Source organism: Mus musculus, chromosome 3 (assembly GCF_000001635.26).
Source record: "Mus musculus strain C57BL/6J chromosome 3, GRCm38.p6 C57BL/6J".
Classification (NCBI taxonomy): Eukaryota; Metazoa; Chordata; class Mammalia; order Rodentia; family Muridae; genus Mus; species Mus musculus.
In genome coordinates this window covers 19,521,822-19,545,999 of record NC_000069.6, presented here as the reverse complement: position 1 = coordinate 19,545,999, position 24,178 = coordinate 19,521,822, and the positions used below count along the sequence as shown (strand labels likewise).

Sequence of the window (24,178 nt, the reverse complement as noted above, 5' to 3'; positions counted from 1 at the left end):
AACAGTCAAGCCCACAGTCCTCACAAAATTCAAAGCCAGTTATAGTTTTCTTTGAGATTGACTATTCCAGTGGCTCTGTCCAGGAGTGGAGGGAAAGTCCATGTCACACCTCACCCCTTGGCCAGAGTTCTATGCATAGACACAATCTTTGTGGGGACCTACTGTTTAAAAGAGAGCTGAGGGTGTGAACACCAGGCTAATCATAAGTCAGAGAGCCTGAAGTTAATCATACAGTCCCAATGAGAGACACATAGACGAGGCAGTTAAAGAAAGCAGAAAAGCCAGACTCTGAAAAGCAGGTGGCAGGAGGCGTGTCTCAGAAAGTAAAGATAACAAGAGGATGCTGTGCCACCAGCTGGACCCAACCTGATCATTCCAGAACTTTGGATTAGACTGACCCATCTTTGGAAAGATCTGAGAACATGGCTCGGTCAAAAACACACAGTTAATGTGGCTACCAGAATCTCTTGGTACACAAAGAAGGAAAGACAGGAAATGAATACAGTTCTGAGGACACCTGACACCTGAGTGGGCTCAACTCTAGCATAAGCCATACAATGGACAAGACTGCACACATCCAATAGACCATCCCTTGCTTTGCATTTTCAATACTCCCTTCACTGCAGCATTTCTCTGTTACATTCAGTGGACTTTTAGCAGTGTTTCTACATTATGTCTCTTTTAAAAAGAGAGACTTTCAAATTTTTTGTCATCCCTTCCGATTTTGTTGAAACATGTCTACTGGTTACTTTTCTTATTGTGTGATAAAAGTAAATGATAAAAGTCACTTAAGGGAGGCAGGGCCATTTGAGCTCACAGAGGTTACAGTCTATCATAGTGTTGAACTCACAGCAGCAGGAGTGTGAAGCAGCCATGCTTTGACACCCACAGTCAGGGCGCAGAGAACTGTAACTGCTAATGTTTCCTTTACTTTCTCCTTTTTATTTAGCCTAGAAACCCAGTCCACAGGAAAGTGCTGCCCATGCTCAGGGTTGGTTGAACTCCCTTACATACACACCCAGAGACTTGTTTCTTAGATGACTCTCGATCCTCTCTAGTTGGTCATAATAATAGCCATCACGTGGTGTGAACCTTTCATTTCCGTTTTTTGTCCACCTCTTTTACCACACCTTTACTGATACCTTGTATTTATCTTTTAAGGGTTTTATATATGACTTGCATTCTTTCATTAATTTTGCTTATGAATTTTTCCACTATTAGAAAATTTTTACTTCAAGTTTGAGAACTTTCCTCTTCTTCTATAAAACTCCTCTTTACTCTTCTTCTATTCCCTTGCTTCCCCTTCTCCCTCACCCTTTACCTCATCAGCTGGTATTTCTACATTTCCCCTAAGTGTTCTTTATCATATGCTCTGCTCATGCTCCGCTCTCTGCTTTTTTACTGGTATATGACCAGTCTTTAATCAATTTTAAGTATATTTCTATATTTTGATGTTGTTGCTATAATAGCCGGTTTCCCCCAGTGGATGGCACTGAGAATTAAGCACTAAAAAGCAAGCTACTCACTAAAATGCTCCAATTAAACTGGAAGAGACATCCAAAGCAACAAATGCACAAACTATAACACAGAAATTCAAGAAGTATGACAAGGCAAGACAATATGATTCCTAAAATGCCAGAAGAATAGTTTATATGCTTACTTATAAAAATAATCAACAATATAAAAGAAGATACAATGAAGGAAGGCAAAAAATCCCAGTCCTGTGGAACAGAACCAGAAACATAGATGAGAGCATCAGCAAAATAAGTAAGAAATGCAAACTAGAGAGTTGAGATGGGGGAGGGGGTGGAAAGAAAGAAAATGTGGACACTGAAAACAATGAATCACATAGAAAACACAAGGAAATGTGACACCAACAGACTTGATCAAACAGAAGAAAACGTACCAGAGACATGGAAAAGGTAGAGGGAATACTACATTCAAATATCAAATAAAAATTAGCATGGCTACAAATTTCAAATTCTATTGAATATAAGTAGGAGACTATATCAACCATAGATGATGGTATAGAGGAAGCTGAGATATTTTTAAAAACTAAAGGCACAGAAAAATTTAATGAAATCACAGAAATTTCCTCAAGTCTAGGGAAAGAAAAGAATATCAAAGCAAAGTTTAGATAAAGGCATAACTGGAGAACTTCTCCATGATACTCTGTACTTAAAATGTCATTGAAACAAAGAGATAACATTAAAAGGTATAAGAGAAAAATGCTAACTCACAAAAGTAAACATGTTTAAAGACATCATACTTCTCAAAAAAGTCATCTAAAGCCAAGATATTAGAAAAGTGTATATTTCAAGATATTAGAAAAGTGTATATTTCAAGCCCCAACAGCCAATAATTTCCAACCAAGATGGCTATGCCCAGGAAAATTATCTGTTTAAATTTGATAGAGAAATAAGAATATTTCAACATGAACACAAAAGAAAACACTACAGAAATTTACTTAAAGGATTTCTAAACACACCCAGGGGAGAAAAACAATCTCAGGAAAGCACAGGAAAGGATTATTGAGAGGAATGTCTGGACAAAAACCTAGAAATGTATCGTGTTATAACAGAAAACCAGTAAAACCTCAATGTAAATAGGGGAGAAAGAGAAGAACAATCATTTAACCATTTTTTAATTACAAGAATTAGAATACCTCTGTCAATAAAAACGTTAATTTTTCATTGTCTCAACTCTTGTGATCGTTTGAATATGCATGGCACAGAGAGTGGCACTATTAGGAGGTGTGACCTTCTTGGAATGGGTGTGGCCTTGTTGGAGGAAGTTTGTCACTGTTGGGGGGTGGGGGAATTTGAAAACCTCTTCCTCGCAATTCCCATCAAAATTCCAACTCAATTCTTCAACGAATTACAAAGGGCAATTTGCAAATTTATCTGGAATAACAAAAACCTAGGATAGCAAAAATTCTTCTCAATGATAAAAGAACCTCTGGTGGAATCACCATGCCTGACCTAAAGCTGTACTACAGAGCAATTGTGATAAAAACTGCATGGTACTGGTATAGCAACAGACAAGTAGACCAATGGAATAGAATTGAAGACCCAGAAATGAACCCACACACCTGTGGTCACTTGATCTTTGACAAGAGAGCTAAAACCATCCAGTGGAAAAAAGACAGCATTTTCAACAAGTGGTGCTGGCACAACTGGCGGTTATCATGTAGAAGAATGTGAATTGATCCATTCCTATCTCCTTGTACTAAGGTCAAATCTAAGTGGATCAAGGAACTCCATATAAAACCAGAGACAGTGAAACTTATAGAGGAGAAAGTGGGGGAAAGCCTCGAAGATATGGGCACAGGGGAAAAATTCCTGAATAGAACAGCAATGGCTTGTGCTGTAAGATTGAGAATCGACAAATGGGACCTCATAAAATTGCAAAGCTTCTGTAAGGCAAAAGACACCATCAATAAGACAAAAAGGCCACCAACAGATTGGGAAAGGATCTTTACCTATCCTAAATCAGATAGGGGACTAATGTCCAATATATATAAAGAACTCAAGAAGGTGGAATCCAGAAAATCAAATAACCCCATTAAAAATGGGGTACAGAGCTAAACAAAGAATTCTCACCTGAGGAATACCGAATGGCTAAGAAGCACCTGAAAAAATGTTCAGCATCCTTAATCATCAGGGAAATGCAAATCAAAACAACCCTGAGATTCCACCTCACACCAGTCAGAATGGCTAAGATCAAATATTCAGTCATCAGGGAAATGCAAATCAAAACAACCCTGAGATTCCACCTCACACCAGTCAGAATGGCTAAGATCAAATATTCAGGTGACAGCAGATGCTGGTGAGGATGTGGAGAAAGAGGAGCACTCCTCCATTGTTGGTGGGATTGCAAGCTTGTACAACCACTCTGGAAGTCAGTCTAGCAGTTACTCAGAAAATTGGCCATAGTACTACCGGAGGATCCTGCAATACCTCTCCTGGGCATATATCCAGAAAATGTTCCAACCAGTAAGAAGGACACATGTTCCACTATGTTCATAGCAGCCTTATTTATAATAGCCAGAAGCTGAAAAGAATCCATATGCCCCTCAACAGAGGAATGGATACAGAAAATGTGGTACATTTACACAATGGAGTACTTCTCAGCTATTAAAAAGAATGAATTTATGAAATTCCTAGCCAAATGGATGGACCTGAAGGGCATCCCAAGTGAGGTAACCCAATCACAAAAGAACTCACATGATATGTACTCACTGATAAGTGGTTATTAGCCCAGAAACTTAGAATACCCAAGTTACAATTTGCAAAATACATGAAACTCAAGAAGAACAAAGACCAAAGTGTAGACACTTTGCCTCTTCTTAGAATTGGGAACAAAGCACCCATGGGAGGAGTTATAGAGACAAATAGGAGCTGAGACGAAAGGATGGACCTTCTAGAGACTGCCATACCCGGGGATCCATCCCATAATCAGCCTCCAAACGCTGACACCATTGCATACACCAGCAAGATTTTACTGAAAGGACCCTGATATAGCTGTCTCTTGTGAGACTATGCCGGGGCCTAGCAAACACAGAAGTGGATGCTCACAGTCAGCTATTGGATGGAACATAGGGCCCCCAATGGAGGAGCTAGAGAAAGTATCCAAGGAGCTAAAGGGGTCTGCAACCCTATAGATGGAACAACAATATGAACTAACCAGTACCCCCCAGAGCTCGTGTCTCTAGCTGCATATGTATCAGAAGATGGCCTAGTCAGCCATCATTGGGAAGAGAGGCCCCTTGGTCTTGCAAACTTTATATGCCTCAGTACAGGGGAAGGGCAGAGCCAAAAAGTGGGAATGGGTGGGTAGGGGAGTGGGGGGTTTGGGGGGACTTTTGGGATAGCATTTGAATGTAAATGAAGAAAATACCTAATTTAAAAAATAAATTAAAAAATTAAATTAAATTAAATTAAATTAAAAGAAAAAAAAAAAAGAAAAGAAAACCTCTTCCTCTATGCTTAGAAACCAGTCTTCTCTTAGCTACCTTCAGAACAAGAGGCAGAACTCTCAACTCCTTCTCCAGCACCATGCCTGCCTAGACACTGCCATTCTTCTCGCCTTGATGATAATGGACTGAACCTTTGAACCTGTAAGCCAGCCCTAATTAAATGTCCTTTAGAAGTGTTGCCTTGGTCATGGTGTCTGTTCACAGCAATAAAACCCTAAGACAGAAATCAAAACTAAAACTGCACTAAGCACCCTATTCAAAATATGTATCATCAAGAGGCCAATGACAAGAAAAAAAATGTTGACTAGAATATAGGAAAAGAGGGGGCCCTTACAGGGGATAGTGGGTCTATAAAGTGATACAGCCACTATGGAAGGCAATATAGAATTTCCCCAAAACACTAAAAACAGGAGTTCCTTATGATCCAGTTACATCATACCTGGATACATACCTACAGGGATCCAAGCGTGGAAATACATGGATTTTTTTATGGCACTGCCTATAGCAGCTAAGAGCTGGAATCTAGATGTTCCTCAGCAGATGAATGGATAAAGAAAGCATGGCACATACATATGCTGTTTCCTTCAGTCATAAAGAAGAATGGAAATGTCATGTGCAGGGGAACAGATGGAACTGGAGGTTATCCTGCTTCAGCAAAATAAGCTACGTGCACAGAGACGATGATTGCCTATGTTCAACTGTATGCTCAATCAAGGTTTGACTATAGATGGAGGGACCTATGACGGAAGGGGAATCAGTCTAAAGGGAGGAGAAAAAAAAGGATTAGGGGGAAAAAAGAAAATGTTTCAAAGTTTTTTTTCAAACGGAATCTATATTTAATTATTTACCCATACATTTATATGGCATGAAAGTAGGTGAAGCACTGTTTAGAGGAAAGAAAACAGCAAGAAGAGAAAGGTCTGAGGGAAGTATTAGCGAATATAAACAAAGTACAGAATGTATGCAAGGAATTGGCATAATGAAACTCCCTAATGTGTATACTAAGCAAACACTAACTAAAAAACATTGTAGAGAATCAGAAAAAGATAATAAAAATATGACCATGCTAAATGAAAGATGGAAATTTATCTCCTTAATGTACGTACACACACACACACACACACACACACACACACACACACACACACACACACACACACCAGTGAACCAATGAATGAATTCATGTACTAGGACCGTTTCAGAACTTTTCAGTCTAAAGAATCCCCAGTGCTGGGGCTGGAGAGAGATGGCTCAGTGGTTAAGAGCACTGACTGCTCTTCCAAAGGTTCTGAGTTCAATTCCCAGCAGCCACATGGTGGCTCACAACCATCTGTAATAGCATCCGATGCCCTCTTCTGATATGTTTAAAAACAGCCACACTGTACTCATATAAATATAATCTTTAAAAAGAGAGAGAGGAAAAAAAAAATCCCAGTGACAATGGTGGCATCTGTGAGGAGTTGAGGAAGCCTTGGGGGTGTGATGCTCTGGGCGACTATGTGTGCTGTTTGATAATGACTTGGGCTAACCATGTCAAGGACCCTAGCATCAAACCCATGAGAATGCCAAAATCTTTCAGCTCCTGGTGAGGCTCAGGAGGATGGAAAATGCTTCCTTTTGGTCTGTGTCTGTTGATAGTGTGTGAAGAAAATGTCCACTGACCTGCCTCCTCCTGGATGTTTACAGCCTGAAGACTGCTCCCCACAGAGACAGCGCCTGTGAGACTAACCTGCCTCCTTGTTCAGCTATAGGCAATAAACCCTGCTTCCTTGTTGATCTGAGTTTCCTTGTTTGGCCGTGTTAAGTAATGCTGCCTCTCTGATCAGCTGTATAGAGTAAACATGCTAAGCTTCTGGGGTTCTGTGGTTTCTCCATCACAGAGTGCAGCACACCCGACCCCAGCTTTTCTGGGTGCATGTGTCTGTCTGGTCTTCATTCTCTTGCTGCCTTAGTCAGGCCAAGTCGCTGAAGCAGTGCAAAACTGAGACAGGCATCAAAGAACAACGTTACGTATGGCAGTGGCAGGCAGCACAGTTGGAGCACAACTCCCAGCTCTCCTCTGACAGGGTTCATGCCTGGACCACCTCAGATAAAGGCGAAAGCTACCAATTGTTATCTAGTTACTCTAAGTGATCTTACACTTCAGCAAGGTATAGTGACAGCTGGTGGTCCTAAGGAATTCAATAAAGACAACAACATAAGTTCAAATTTTTTTTGTGAACCTTCACCTTCTTTTGTTGTTGTTGTTGTTTGTTTGTTTTTGTTTGTTTGTTTGTTTGTTTTTCAAGACAGGGTTTTTCTCTATAGCCCTGGCTGTCTTGGAACTCACTCTGTAGACCAGGCTGGCCTCAAACTAAGAAATCTGCCCACCTCTGAATCCCAAGTGCTGAAATTAAAGGCGTGCACCACCACTGTCTGGCCAACCTTCACTTTCTTTAGAGAGGAAATGTGACATGATTCTGCAAAACTCTTAGTGCCTCCCAAAGGATCTGAGCTCAAAAGCAGCCTACCTAAGAATAAGACCATACAGGGGCAAGGGCTTGCCATGTATCCTGGTACATTTCCTTCTCCCTTCAAAGTGGAGTCCTTGGATGCCAAAGGGGCATAATTTACAGAGTCTTATAGAAAAACAAACAAACAAACAAACAAAAACACTGAAGAAATCCTGACTGTCCACCACAACCTACAGCATGGTACCCATAGGGTATGAGTTGCCCAGTAGAATTTGGGGGATTTCACCACAGAAATAAAGATAAGCATGAAGCAATGCATATGTTAATTACCTTGATTTAGACATTCTACAATGTCTGCACAATTCAAAACATCACGTTGCACGTAATAAATATATAGCACCTTGCCGAGTTAGATAATTGGTTAATGGATAAATATGGCCATCCAGATCCTAGAATCTAGAATTAAAAGTCAACCAGGCCTATTATTATTACACTTTAGTCATTGTGGCCAGAAATCTTTATAACTGGTAATCTTCCTATTAGCAATTAGATTCTCTTTTTTTTCTGAGGCATACATATGTCTCCATTGTAACAAAGCTTTCCTCCAAGACCTGCTTCAGTCTCAAGTTTCACCTGATAAAATGAAAAGTTGGTACCTGACCCAAGCCAGACAAATTAGCACTCATCCCTAGATTATTTTACACAGGACAATGACTCCGTATGGGCTATAGATAGAGTGGACAAATTGTATTTTGCTGGCTTCTCTTTAATGGTCTGAACTTACGAACAGAGCAGTGCCCACAGGAGGTGGAAGGAGTCACTGTGGATCCCACCCCTCTGGCTCTAGATCTTACCAGGTCTACTTGTAGCTCTTATGCACTAGACCATTCAACCTTGTTCTAGATTGAACCAATAAATACCAATACACACATTTACACATACCCCACTCCTCTGAGCATGTTTTAGCTAGGTTTTGGTCACTGTCAACTAAGATTCCTGTCTTACAGTTTTATTGCTATGAAGAGATGTTGACCACTCTTATATTGGGGAACATTTAGTTGAGGTTGGCTCACAGTTTCAGAGGTTTAGTTCGTTATGGTTATGATAGGAAGCATGGTGTCATGCAGGTAGACATGATACTGGAGAGGTAGCTGAGAGATCTGCATCTGAATAAGCAAGCAACAGGAAGAGAGAGAGACATTGAGTCCAGCTTGCTTAGGCTTCTGAAACCACAAAGCCAATCTCACAGTGACACCCTTTCTGCAACAAGCCAACACCTTCTAATAGTGCCATTTTTATGAGCCTGGGGGGGGGGTCATTTTCATTCAAACCATCACACTCCCAAGTACCTCACACTCTCAAGTACCTATGGTGATTCCTGGGGAATCTCCTCCCAGTCAGGTTAATACATTGTGTTATATATTAAGAAATAAATTTTTCTTAAATCTGTCCTTTCTTGTTACATTTGTATATTTACATACATATACATTTCTAAATACATAAGTGGAATCTGCTCATTCTGTATAAGGTTATTTGTATGTATTTTAGCTAGCTTTTTATATATCCTAGCACCAACCACCAAGGGGATGGTGCTGCCTGCAGTGAGCCAGACCATCCTACATCAGTTAACAATCAAGATAACCACCCACAGGCATGCCCATAGGCAATTCTTCAATGGAGGTTTCTTTCTCAAGTGACTCTAGGATGAGTCAAGTCAACAACTAAAGCTAATTAGGATATCATAGCTCCCATAAATTAATGGATAGTGCTAGAATACTGAAGAAAAAAAAAAACAAATGTACTCTCTCACTGTACAGCCCAAGCTGGTCTTGAACCAGCAGCTCTCTTACTAAGCCTCCTAAGGGCTGGGATTCCAAGCATACATTACCAGGCTTGGCTTCTAATGTACCACTTATCAGGGCTTAGAGATGTTTAAGAGGGAGGAAAAGAATTAAAGGTTGCTGAAGGTAATCTGCTAAACAGTTTATGGTAGTACCCATCTAAGGCAACTTGATTAGCTATTCAAGCCTGAAATGCGAACAAACTGTTTGCAGATGTTGCTGGCAAATATCAAACATGAAGGGGAAAAAAGCCAATAATAAAACCAGAATTTTGGATTAGAGATGATCCAGATTCTAGAGGAGTGATTCTGTTTGGGAGATGTGCTGTCTGAGCCTGAGCATTACACCCAAAACACAGGTCCTTTATGAAAACTGACTCGATGGCTCAAGAAAAGGAAGCATCCGTGGAAATGTTCAGGACTCCATCACAGTGAAGGTGAAGCCTGAGTCCTGCCCTCTTTCTATACAACTTAGGTAAATTTAAGAGTCTTCAATCACTCTCTATTCTATTGATTGGGGGAGGTTTCAGTAGAACTCAGAGCTCATCCACACAGCTAGTCTCTGTAAGCTCCTTGCTCAGGAGAGCCAGCTCCACCTTCTGAGTGCTGGAATTACAGTCTGGTTGTCATGCCCACCTGGTTTTAGTGAGTTCTGGAGACCCACTCAGGCCCCATGCTTCTGCACAAGTGCTTTAACGGCTGAGCCATCTCTCCAGCCTAAGGATGCTCCTGATTATCTACTGAAGGGGACTTCTGGGTTTGAAGGCTAAAACATAAGGGAGGGCCTACTTCAAAATGGGACCCAGCACAGAGAGGATGGAATCCAGAACACACAGTGGTCACTGATCCCCTACCCAACGAAGTATTTCTGGGCTCCTCTGGAGAAAGAAGCCAGACATCAGAGAGAGATATCCCCAAATGCTTGTTAAGGATTTAAAGAGGACAAAGACCCAGATCCTAGAAACCACCTTACTGGGAGAAGCAGCCTCCAGCACACATAGGCCTGAGTTTTTCCCCAGGAGAAGCAGAGGCAGAGGATTAGCAGAGCAGTTAGGCAACACTGTTGCCTGATCAGAGAAGGATAAGTCTCCGGTGACTCACTCTTACTTATGAAAGCATTTGCTATAGCCCTGGGGATGCTTGGAAATGCTTGGGACCATTGGATGCCAGAGAGGTGCAACACCTTAAAGGGCAGGAAGGATGGGGATGGAAAGAGGCATCAAGTTGTAGTACACATATGTTAGGTGTGATTAAGCAAACCACCAATGATAGAGTTATAAACTAGGTGTGGTATCATAAAGCTAATGGAGACATTGAGAGTGAAGAGTAGACCTTCAACCCCCAAATTCTTCTTCAGGAAGGATTTGTGTGGGATGATAATGGATCCTATGGTTGCATATATTACACTGCCAAGCAAAGCAGTACACAACACAGTGAGGGCAGGTGTATCTCCACAGCTTGTGGGTTGGGGAACAGTATAGTTGTTATGCTCGGTGGAACGTGATTACTCACTCTCATGTCTCTCTTCACTACTGGACTCTGTGCTCCTTAAGTTCCCAGTCCTGGTTTGTGGACGCATTCTGACCAATAAGGCTGTTAAAGTTTGTGGCATGAAGGGAACAGAGAATAGGGAACCAGCATTTACAGAATATCTTCTGTGTGTCAGGGCATCTCTGTGTGTGTCATATCACTTGATCCTGGTATCAGCACTGAAGAACGTCCAAGAGGAAGACTGCAGGAATTCAAACCAAGAGGTCAGGGCATGATGGATGTGGGAAGAGCTGCCTCAGATTTGTTATCCTAAGTAGATAAATGTTTCCTGGGCTTTTAAGACCATATGGAAACCCACAGATAACCGAATAATAAAACTGATGGAACCAGGTTCCCTTTGTGTTGTTTTTAAGAGTAATCAGTTGTTGTCTTGGTCTTACTTTCTGTTGCTGTGATGAAATAACTCTGACAAAAGCAACTTAGTGGAGAAAGAATTTGTTTTGTCTTACAGTTTTTTTAGGGGTTCAGTCTCTCATAGCAAGGAAGACATGACAACAGGCAGGGAAAGTTGGCAGGAGCAGGAAACTGGCTAGTCACACTACAGCCATACTCAGAAAGTAGAAAATGAACAGGAAGCAGGGCCAGTCTACAAACCCTCAAGGCCCACCACCAGTGAGTTACTTCCACCAGGGATGCTCTACCTCCTAAAGGTGCCACAGCCTTCCCAAACAGCACTGCCAGCTGGAGAGCAAGTGTTAATCTGGGTATGGGGGACATTTCTCATTCAAACTATAACAGACATAGACATGTACAGAAAGGCAGATACATAGATGAAGGCTTGTTGTGTCATCCACACATCATTAAGGGGAAGACCCAAAGAATTCAAGTCTCATTACCCACATGATGGTCTGAGGCAGAACCAAGGAAGGAATCTAAGTCTCATTCGCCACATGATGGCCTGGGGCTCTGAATCATTTGTTTCATCTCACTTCTTGCTCCTTCCACACCTTCTGATTCTGGTGTGGCTCCAAAGTGGGTCTTCTTTGAGGAACAGAATTCACAGTAAACAAATATATTGGCATCCCAGTGAAAAGTTGCCATTCTCTGAAGTCTGCCCACAGGGAGGGCATAGGTGTGTATGTTAATGTAAGTTACTTGATTCACAGGATAACTATATCTCTCTTTAAAATAATAAACACCCAGAGTTCATGCATCATCATGGAAAATGGAATTACAGGAAGTCAGCCCTTCAGCAATATCTGCTCTCTAGACACCGCCCACATCAGGAGGTTAAACTCACAGTGGACAGCCTTTTACTGTTTTAATCATAGTAAGTCAATAATTTGTATATTGTATATCAGTTTATGAAGCCATTTAGCATGAGTTGGTAGCTTCCAATTGGTCACAAGTGTGAATGCCTATGTCATTGTGCCAGGGTTTTTTGTTTGTTTGTTTGTTTTGTTTTGTTTTTTAGTGATAAAAGTGAGTCTAGTAAAACTAAACTGGTCATGTTTGCACTGGTGAGTGTTGAGTTTGGAACCACCTGATTCTAAAGCTAGTGTTCTTTTGTGTGTTGTGCTGGGTAAGATGCTTCACGACTCATAAAAGACCTTCACAGCCAGTAACTCATTCATTCCTCAAAAGAACTCTGAATGTGAGGACAGTGACCATGTGGCCTCACACTGTGCCTGACCAGGGCTATGAGTGCCTTGCAGCTGTATCCATGATAGCTGTCATGATAGGTTCACTGCTCAGCACGTACAGTGAGCCAGTTTGTTGACTAAGAGGGAGTTCCCAAAGGAAGATAGGAGAAGAAATATTAAGAAGCAGAAATTCATGAATCACATAAAGTTTTAGGAACGTCTGCCTGTAGACGAGTTTGTAACCCTAACAAGTAGGAAAGAAGCATCTCCAAATAATTCAACGGCTGCTCTCAGGACTCTGGAAGACATACCCCTCCCATTCTTTTGGTCTTTGCTAAACTTGCCCCTGTCAGCTATGAAAAAGCCCTCTTCACCTTCCATCCCAAAGAGCCTGGTTCTCAATGCTTCCCCCTGCTGGCCAGTCCGTGACAGGAGGTGAGTGTGTTAAATTTGGTTATCAGTATTACTTTACCAAGCATACCAGCATCTGTATCTGTGAGTACAACATCCTAGTCATTAGCATTCTCACATTTTACACGGGATGCCTAAGGTTTTGAGAGATCAGTGTGCTTGCATACCGATTCAGCAGAATTTCCACTGAGGGTAAGGCAGGCAAGCGATCCTGGCAATATCTTCAGACACCACTGTAATATTATTTTCTCCTAAGGCGTCTGCCTTCAAAATTGTCCCTGGAGTGAAAAAGAGAGATAGGCCTATCCCTAAGCCTTCCAGAGAAGTCCTGGAAACATCATCATGGCAAATGCCTGTCTCCGGCCCATGCTTCCATATTCCTCTTCCCAGTGCAAAAACCAAGACGGATTTCACTGTTCGGTTTCCTACATGGAAATCTATATCCAGGTAGGCATGGCGATCCTTCAGTTTATGGGGTTTTTCAAATCAGCGTTTTCTTTAGAAATCTGTGTTATAATTTATTCTGCTAAGTTAAATCTAATAGTGTGCTATTGCCTTATGCTATCAGTTGACCCATACTCAAATGGATGGTGTGGAATTTACTGCATTTTATGCCTTCTTTGCTTTATGTACTAAAGATCTCTCCTTAGGCCTACAATGTCTCTCAATTAAGGTACTTTAAAATGCATGAGGAATTTGCACTGTGTAGAACATAATGAAGACTTGGCCAATGTGTTTGTTAGTTGGCTGGCTCTGAAAGGCGCAGGCAAACCATGAACTTTCTCCTCGAGTAAGTAGCCACAGCATCTCTTGCTGGGCTCAAAACCAGACTCTTCATATATTATCTATGCAGGTGCCATTTTGTCTCAGAGTATTACATAGAAACCTAGAAACAGTAGCTAAGCTTGCCTATAAAAAAAAAAAACCTCTTCCTAAACCACCATAAATGAATAATGGGCCTATAACAATATTTAAACCTGTGTGTAAATTTAATCTTCATAAAGTATTTTCAATACTTCTAAATTCTAATATTCCTATGCAAAATTCACATCCTTACAGTTACTCATTATCCTTTAGCTATATGCCATCCAATGGGGGGAAATGTTGCCTTGCGAAGTCATCAAGTAGTTGACACTGGATCACACAATACATAATACTTGATCTTCTGAAATGAAGTTCACAGTAAACTGACTTTCTGTCTGGCTGCATTATAATTCTACTAGCATCATAACAACTTAGAGCAGTGACCACTGTTACCAAACTGCATGCCTGCTTCTGGACCATAGTTAGAACTGAAAGGAGGTTCAGCTGTACTGGAGATGGGTGCTGCGTCACATGAAACTAATATCCTAGATGCTCTAATCCCAGGTGTCTAAGGGTATTCTTACACATCAAAACAAGATTTTCCTCTTAAAGCAGAAACTTCATCTACCACTACTATGTGAATTATGAAAAATAAAAAAAAATCAAACTATGCCTTTCATAGCATGGTTCTTTCATAACTAGAAGAAATTAGTGTGGGCCAGGAGAATAGCTGGTTCAACACAGAGAACACCCTACAGTGCCTGTTACTGAGGAAATGAGCAAGCTGTGCCATTTGTTGTGACATCTATTTCTTCATTTGAATTCAATTTGGTGGCACAGAACTTTCACAGTCTAAATAACACGCCATGTCTTAAAAATAACCACTGTTCCTAGCATAATCATCAATTTGCTATTTGGACATAAATGCTTCTTAATTGCATCAGTATTTATATAGACAGTAACCTGAAAATGGGGCAATTCTGCCGTGTTTCCAATATCTCAGGGTACCTGTTCCTATGACTCCAATTCTGTCCTCCGACGGGAAGAACTTGCTGTTTTCACCAAGTCTGGAAACAGATGTGCAGAGAGACAGGAGACAGAGGCAGCGAGGAACGGAGCTCTACTCCATACCCGTCCTACTGTGGCAAGGCTAAGGGCCCCTCTTTTCCATCCTTCCTGCTGGGTTGCACAGGTCAGTGGAGTCAGGTTACTTTTCATTTGTTACTTTATCAGCCAATTGGTTATCCCTTTGGAAAACATAACAAAGGCCAAATAAAACATACATGACCATACAGTCTGCTATTACAGAGCATCGAGACACTGAACTACGCAGCCTCCACCCTTCATTAGCTGGTGCGTGGCTCAGCCAACTCGACTGTGGAACAGCCCTGTGCTTCCAGCAGGATTTCTCTGCTTGCCTTACCTACTGAATGGCTTCTTTCAGAGCTCAATGTCTTTTTTTGGTGTAAGGTTGAGTTAAAATTACTGGGAAATAATAAAGGGCTATTTTAATGGTTTGCTATATTGATACAACTCTCTCTCTAGCGTCACATAAGCCTTTTGTCCAGAGGCACCCAGTTCACCCAGCTAACAATCGTTTACTCTCTAGTCTAAGCAGCCACAAATGCTCACACAAGAAAGTCACAGGAAAAAACAGCATACTGGTGACAATCTCAGGTGGAGCCTACGCTGCTCCCAAACTTGGTTCCGGAGACTTAAAGGTGGAGTCGCCTCCCCAGCACAATGAAACCTAAAGCCATTCTGTGAACTCATTGCAGAACACCTTCCGCCTCTAGAGGGCGTTTGTATTTTAGCTCCCAAAGAACAAAAGTCTCATCCATCCTTATTTCCAGTCAGAGTTTAGAAAGCAACTGTCACTCGGAAAATTAGGAGTGCGGGCATGACCCTAAAGAGACTAAGAGCTAAATATTCAAACTCTAGTATCACTTCAGCCTAAAGATAATCTCCTCTTAAAGAAATGAAAATAGTTGCTGTGTTAACAAGGTATGGATAGCTTTCAATAAAGAATTACAGCATGTGTTCCAAATTCAACTTAATAACAAGCATTTCAGTAAAATTTAGTATATTTTCACACTTTATTATTCTTCTTAAGTCACTAATATTTTGGTACTGCATAAGTCATTAGCTTTAAAAGTGTATTGTAAAACTCTTCAGTGAAGTTGAAGTGTAGGTGTGTTTAAACAACAAAGCATTTTTTTTAAAGAACAACAACAAAAATAATAGAACAAAATAGAAACCACAGGTTCTTATAGGCCTGTTTTTTCAAACCAGTCACAGGTTTGAGTGCTAGAAAGATAGTAAGTTTAAAAGAAGAAGGAGAAAAAGAACACAGGGGTATTGTGTCTCAGAGTTACAGAAGAGGCTGAAGTCAAAAGCCGTTCGGAGAAGAATGAAAGTACAACTGCTGGAAGATACTCCAGGTTCATCTAACACAGTAAACTGACTGCTGGAAGATGTTCCAGGTTCATCTAACACAGTAAACCAATTGCTGGAAGATGTTCCAGGTTCATCTAACACAGTAAACAGGTCTGGCAGCACTTCCCTGAACAAAACACCCACAGAAAGGAACCACGTGGGGTGGCTGCTGGTATATGTCAAACAGGTGGGTGAGAATTCAGAAAGGCCCTGGGTGCTTAACCCTGGAAGACTAAAGGGGACATCCTGGTGTATACTGGTATACATAAGATGCTGTCTATCACACACCTAGACATAGAGGGTTTCTGAATACACATCACCAAAGGATCTATCCAGAGCTTGGGTGACTTTCTGGAAGGAAAAGTATTTCAGATGGTATTAGTAAAAGAAGAACTGACAGAGGGCTCAGAAGCAACTTACCTAAAATGCCCTAGACTATGTGGTGTGAGTGGTCACACTGGAGAAGCCAGTGTTCAAGTAAAGGGACCTTTCTCGAGGTGATGATTGGAGTGAGAGCCATGATGGTGTGAGAGTTGTGAGATGCTAATTGTCATGGTTTGAACCAAAATGTCCCTTAGGGACACATTTTGAATCCTTGATTCCCAGCTCTTAGTGCCACTGGGAGAATCTGGAAACTTCAGGAGGTAGGGAAAAATAGAACAAACCTCTGAAAGTTATACCAAGATGTAGGCTTGGGGTTTTCCACCCACCCCACCCCACCCCCGTCGCCAGAAATAACAACTCTGAGACTTAGTTATGGATAAATGCCTAGGTCATAAGCTTTGGCTCATTTCCCCGGCTAGCTCGTAACTTATATGACCCATTTATTTGAGTCTATGTATGCCACATACCTCTCCTCAGTTTCATTCATCGGTCTCCTCTGAGTCCTGATGGTTACTCTTCCACTCTTGACTCTTTCCCAGAATTCCTATCTCTCTTGATGCTGAATGTCTCACCTTCTCTTTCCTGCCTCAGCTATTAGGTGATCAGCTTTTTATTGGCAGGTGATGCTTCCACACAGTGCATAAGAGATTCTCTCTACATTCAATTCCTGGTTCCGTAACCTGAATCTGTTCTTCATGCTATGAACAGGCTCTCTGTTATATTATCTTGCTGCTATAGACTACGCTGCTGTCCTGCTTTCCCCACTGATGGACTGAGATCATGAGCCAGAATGAACCCTTTCTCAGGTTGCCTCTGCTAGGTATTTTGGTCACTGTAATACAAAATGCACTAATACACTAATCTTTCTCCTGTGTACCACTGAAGGAGAAACATACGGTTAGGATTATTTGAAGAAATAAGTAATAATTTAGCACAGAATTTGCCATGTCATCCATCAGACAAAGCCCTTTAATATGCAACTAAAACATCTACACAGGAGTCTGAGGGTGTGCTGTGGATGGCCCTGGTGCTGTTTGTATTTTGATGTTAATTCCATTTTCCCAGGAGGGGTCGTCTGGACCAAGGAATGAGTCACACACTCAGGTGACTTCTTGTGAACCTTCATCTAGTGAGCAAAGAAACCAATCACTGGACAAGTAGACGGGACTTCCAGGTTGGAGGGAGGAAGAGAAGAGGCAGGAGAGAGACAGGAACTTTTGGAAAGGGACAGGGGGAGGACAAGACAATCCTTGGTTTAGATGGCTTGCAAGATTTCAGAAGATTTATATTTAATATGGCTTACAAGATTAGGATTCTAGTTGTTGTGCCTAGAGACTGAGTTACCATTGATTCTGAACTAAGTTTCTGTAGTGTTTTCCTTCACGCAGAAGCTCAAATGGGTTCCAGAGAGAAAGGTAGGGCAGCAAAGTGTGGGTTTGCAAGAATTTTGAAACATGGGGTTGGCATGGTAGCAACCCACATGTAGGAACTTAGCAAATTGAGTGGAGAGATTTTTGGAGCTCTGAATCAGAGTATCTCCCCAAGATGAGAACACGCCGGCCAGCCCACTGCGTCCTACTGACCATAGCGTGACTTGCACCCTTTTTTAAAAATACTTCCCACAACTAGTGTACATTGGTTTTGTGCAAAGGCTTCCTAACAGCATGAATAAAGGCAATGTTGTTGTCCCTGTTACAATTTATATTACCTCTATACATCACTGCTATAGTTTGAATATGAAATGTCCCTTACAGTCCCATGGGTTGAACCCTTCATTCAGGTGGTTCTATTATTTTGAGAGATGACCTAGCTAGAAGAGATAGATCATTAAAGATGTAGCTTAGAAGGCCATGCATAAGCCCCAGTCCCTTTCCCTCTCTGTGAGATGAACAGACTCCTCCTCCACATATTACTACTTCCACAGTGCTCTGCCAGAGTACATGGAGTCAGAAAAGCATGGATGGAAACATCCAAGACCATGAGCCAGAATAAATCTCTCCCTCTTGAAGTTCTTTTGTCAGGTATTTTATCACAGAGATGACAAGTCTGACTTGGGACAACTATTTACATATCATGGTCATAGTCATGGTCATCGTCATCGTCATTGGTTTGGATTTGGGGTTTCACTTGGTTTTGTCTATGATGGAATCCAGTATCTCAGCATTCCAGGTAACTTCTTTGTCACTGGACTACATATTTAGCCACATGACATAACTTGGAAGTTTCATGGGGATCAACAATCTGGTCAGGCTTCTATTGTGTTAAGTGAATTTGGAAAGGAAAAAGCAGCTCATTTCTTTGATTCTGTAAGATGAAGATGCTGTCGGCCACCACTGTGACAGTCTCTCAACTGTAACTGAGGAATGACTCTATAGAATCAAATGCTATATGGCACAGGAGAGTACACAGTTCCCTATTTTATAAGTTTTGTGAGTTTATAAGTTTTTAACCTTTTTTTTTCTTGGTAAGGTTATGTTCAAAGCCAACCAGCCTGGTTTCAAAGTTGAGTCTTATTGTCTTCCACGTGGAGAATTATATAAAATGGTGAATAACATTTTTATATAACTTTGAAGTTACAAGGGGCCTGAGATTTTAATTTGGGCAACTATAGAAATATGTAGAAAATATAGAACCTTAGGAGGCTATAGGGAAAAAACTAAATTAAAGTGCTCAAGAATGGCTGACACTGATCCTACGAGTGGTCAGGCCTATGGTCACTCAAACTAACCCAAAGCAAGATCCTGCGGTGTGCTTGGGCTAATGAGTTCCTTACACGGTATAGGGAGCTGTCCAGTTGAGAGTTGCTGCTGACCCCACATCAGAGAGGAGAAGCAGAGAGCTCTTCAGCTCAGTAAGGTGGAAAACACTTGCCAGCTGGGTGCCTGCCCTCTGCAAGAACTTTCCACAGCTCCGGTTTCCGAAGGAAACATTTGCTGAAGGTAACAGCATCCATGCGATTAAAAACAAAGTCAAATTAGGTTCCACAGGACTTAGCTCAAGCTCCAGTAACTAAAAGATAACATTTCTGTTGGCTTGGGTTTACACATGCTGCTCTCTTTACTCATCTCCTCTGTAAAACACAGAACAGCACATGGGCTCTTTAATACTTCCCATGACTATTGCAAAGTATCCATAGACAGAGTACAGACTCTTATAGCCCATTGCTTTCTGGGGCTAGTATGGGCTAATTGAGAAGGGGTGTGTGTGTGCATGTGTGTGTGCATGCATGTGTGTGCTGATTCTTGTGGTTTTATTTTTTACTCTAGCTTGTTTTTTTGTTTGTTTGTTTTATAAGGAGAAAGAGAGAGAGAAGGTCACAGGATTGGGTGGGTGAGGAAGTTGGGGGATCTGGGAGGAGTTGGGAGAGGGGAAACTGTGATCAGAATATATTGTATAAAATCTTTTTCAAAGTAATAATGTCAGGTGTGGTGGCACATGCCTTTAATCCCAGCACTCAGGAAGCAGAGGCAGGAGGACCCACTGTGAGTCTAAGACCAGCCTGGTCTAAATAGTGACAACCAAGGCTGCTATGTAGAGAGATCCTGACTGAAACACAGAAGTGACAAAATAGAAGGAGGAAGAGGAGCAAGGGGAGGAGGGAGAAGAGAGGGAGGAGGAGGAGCATCAGAAGGAAGGGAGGTTATTCTTTTCCTCCCTCCCCAAATCAGAACCTAGTGCACTGGAGGTGCTCTAAGAGTTTAGACATGCAATCCTGACAGGTTTTGTCTCAGGCTTCTAACTCATCGATAATCGAGTGATTTATACAAATGGAAACTGCTTCCTGTTCTGTCACGTGAGGCACTTTACCCAAAGCTTGGTGAGTCAAAGATGGCGGCCCCGAGGCTGGCGGTGGTGATAGGACACGGTGACATGGGTGATGCCGATGCTAGAGGCTGGAATAGCTGACTCTGATGCAACTATCTCATGTAAGTCCTAAAACCATGTAAGTAGTAAAACAAAGAGAGAGTTTCTCTATTTTAAGACTCAGTGTTATCTCAGTAGATTGACATTATTGCCTTCATGATCACACAAACAAAAACACTCTTTGAACTTCAGTCAGGCTTTTCCCTTTAGAACTGCAGTTGAGTGTGTCCTTGTGTGTGGCCTGAACACCATTGCAGAATGAGTCGTGAGAACTCAGGTGGTTTTGTTTCTATTATTATTACATTTATTTGTATACTTTGTGGCAGGACATTCATGTGCATGATGTGAATGTAAAGGTCAGAGAACAATATTGGAGAATAGGTTCTCTTTTTCTACCATGGGGATGTGTGTGTCCAGGGATAGACTCAAGGTACCTTTACCTGCTGAGCCATCTTGTCAGCCTAAGCTTAGAAGAGACTCTACCAGCTCAGTGTTTAATAACCCTCAATATCTTATCAACTTCCCCATGCCTCACACTTGGTGCCCTGAGCTCCTCTCAATAAGAACACTAAGTTCGCCTTCACCATCATTCTTCCTGCACTTGACATTCCCATCCTCGTATTTTTTTTTTCATCTGCTGGTCCAAAGTTTGCCCCTGGGTTATCAATCTTGACTGGCTCAGAACGGATCCCCATTCCATACATGGGATTCCCTTTCTGTGTTATAATTTATACTAAATAAAGCATGCTTATAGTACTTTTATAAAGAAAGTATTCGGGCTGGAGAGATGGCTCAGTGGTTAAGAACACTGACTGTTCTGCCAGAGGTCCTGAATTCAATTCCCAGCAACCACGTGGTGGCTCACAACCATCTGTAATGGGATCTAATGCACTCTTCTAGTGTATGTCTGAAGACAGCTGCAGTGCACTCATATAAATAAAAAAATTAATAAATCTTTAAAAAAAAGAAAGAAAGTATTCATTGAGTCATTTTATATTATAGTGTTATAAAGAAGACCAAGATGGGTGCAGCTAAGAAAATTACCCAAGAACTACATGTAGGAGACAGCCTGGATGAGACAAAGTTCTAACTCATTGAAGAGCTTTGCTTCATGAGTGTATAACTGCAGGGGGAATTGGGGCTTGCTGTTTCTTACCAACCCATGACCCAGGGAGTGATGACTGAGGGAAGCTCAAGAAAGCTAGAAGTGGAACTACTAATGAGGCCCACCTTACTTAAGTAAATCTCTAATCTGAGAACTATGTGACTGAGAAAATATTGACAGAGTCTTGTTACCTGCCTGGAAATACAATATATATTTCACATGTGTGAAATTTAAACACAGTGTTGCTTACTTATGATAAGAAATTGCTGTAATAAACCAAGGAAGTTTGAGCCCAACAGATGTCCTTCTTTGACAGAGTATCTGTACACAGAACCTTGGCCAGTGACTTCACAGGCCGCCCGTGTCTCCAGTTCAGATAAGCTCAAGTGACCTGCTCAGTGCAAAATTCTCTTTTAATAGGACATCAGTTATAAAGATTGTTCTGCACATTCTTGTGTGAATGCAGTCAGGCAGCCTACAAAAGAACGAGCACATGGAAACCGAGATATAGTATGTGTGGTGATGGCATCGGAGGATGACCCTGAAGCTGTATCTTAGCCCCCTTTCGAATGGAGCTTTAACTGGGTAACAGACGTATCCTGGAAAGAGAAGGAGATGCTAAAGATAAACCACACATATGCCACACTTGGCAACTCCCTAAATGCTTTCTTTTCACAAGTCACAGACATTTTAGGATCCCCTGTCTGGTTACCATGGTCATGTGATTTTTCCCAAAGAAAAACATCAACCATGAAAGGTTAAAAGCTGGGCTTGAGTGCTCAGCTATGAAACTGCATTTATATATTCTTGTTAAATTTGAAGAAGCTGAGCTGGACAAGTTAGCTTTAAGTGACAAAGTGTGTCCCTTCTTTGCGTACACATCTGCATCCCCATGTCTATGGTCACCAGGGAGGCTAAGTGGTTCTGTCTGTCTGTCTCCTGGCCCACTATGCTAGTACACCAAAGACTGCATAAATCTCTAGTGTCCCCAGTGGATCTTTGCAAGAACAGCTCACAGAATGGGTAGTCAGAACTCACTGAGTTGCAAGCAGCTAGTGGCTACAATCCTTGATCTTCCAGGTCTGGCCTTCAGCTCTTAGTCTTACTAAGTGTCAACTGGAGGTGCCTGGAACTGTACATCCACAGCTGAGCAGACTCTCCCAGTGATTGGAGTAGAAAAGCCCCTTTCAGAACATGATGGGTAACATTTTGAAGAAACCCTTACTTTCCAGACATGCAGGATCAGATGGGCCCCTGTGCTGATGCTGTCTTCTCAGCCGACCACTCTGCCTCCCATCCACAAGTTCTTATAGTGTATATCTCCTGGAAAGCAGTCCCACTGACACTCATCACCATTGAGCTACATGCTACCCACTTACAGCCCTGCTCCTCATCCTTCCAGACTCTTGGAAACATTACAAGGTTTTCTGGATTGTTCCACATCACAGACACAGACCATCCAGCTGTCCCTATCACCACAACTCCACAGATGTGAAAGCCACAAAACAGCCCCTCAGCTTTTCTCCCACTGCCTCCACACCAGACCTTACTTTTAGATATGTTACAACCAAGCCAAGCCAGCATGAAGGACTAGCCTCCAGAGGTAAAAACCTGGACCCATGGACTAGGTAGCTCTTGCATGTGACTAGGAATTGACAAGTATAATGTCATGGCTAGTTAGTTCAATGTCAACTTGACACACACAGAGTCTTCTGAAATTGAGAAAACACCTCCATGAGATCCAGCTGTAAAGCATTTTCTTAATCAGTAAGTGGTAGCGGAGGGACCCAGACCATGGTCAGCGAGTGGTGTCATTCCTGGGCTGGTGGTCCTGAGTTCTATAAGAGAGCAGGCTGAGCAAGCCATGAGAAGCAAGTCAGTAAGCAGCGCCCTCCATGGCCCCTGCATCATCTTCTCCCTCCAAGACACTGCTCTGAGTTCCTGTCCTGACTTCATTCAGTAGCAAACAGTACTGTGGAAGAGTAAGCTGATTAAACCCACTCCTCCCCAGTTGTTTTATCATGGTCATGGTGTTTTATCACAGCAAGAATAACCCTAACTAAGATATAGAAGGGTGAGTACCAAGCACTTATCTAGCTGCCTCTCTGTCCCAGGCTCCCGAGGCCCCTGTGCATGCACGTCTTTAAAAGGTCTTTTCTGAAACTTTCTTAAAAACTCAACTCAGTCCTAACACAAAGCTAACTTGCCATTCTATATGGCTGTGCTGCCCTCTAGTGTTCAAAAGGAGAGTAACCGTAAGCAGTCATTTTCAACTTCAATTATTTCTCACACCAAATCACCTGTTTCCCAAAGCCTGCAATCACAATGGTGATTCTATGTGTACTGGCTAGGTTATAATTTTAAATCTCGTGTGTGTTTCTGGACATCCCTACCCTTCCTCTCTAGCTCTTCCGGATACTTTGCCCTGACCCTTGGTATCCCTGCTACCTACAGATTCTCATCCTGGCACAGCCTCCGTCTGCTTCTTCATCTTCCCACGTAACCTTGGCATAGATCTCACTCTCTGCATACCATTCATCAGGCTGGGGGCCTTTTTGACCTCGTGTCCCTCTCAGTCACCACTTTCATCCTCCTACAGTCCCTTATCCTACACAGGTCCTTTACGTCTTCAGTCTTGTCAGCAAGCTCCAGCCTGGCACACACTCACCCTTGACCTGTCCTGCCAGCCACCTCCCTTCTAAATATGCCATTGTATTTATGACTCACTAACATGTCTGAACTCCCCAAATCTGTCAGTTGTGCCCCTTT

At 42.0% G+C, this 24,178-nt stretch overlaps 1 protein-coding gene across 5 annotated transcripts in view; it reads right to left on the bottom strand.

The window, feature by feature from the left end:
* Dnajc5b (DnaJ heat shock protein family (Hsp40) member C5 beta) overlaps window positions 1–24,178 on the bottom strand; it is a 102,272-nt gene that overhangs the window by 64,863 nt on the left and 13,231 nt on the right. For 2 of the 5 annotated variants that reach the window (XM_006535515.1, XM_006535516.1), the window contains exon 2: window positions 14,629–14,867. The exons of 2 other annotated variants lie outside the window; for them this stretch is intronic. The gene's annotated coding sequence lies outside the window, so the exon portion shown is untranslated. Of the gene's footprint in view, window positions 1–14,628; window positions 14,868–24,178 lie in introns of those variants that run through there. One more of the 5 variants, NM_001163537.1, reaches the window with a different exon arrangement.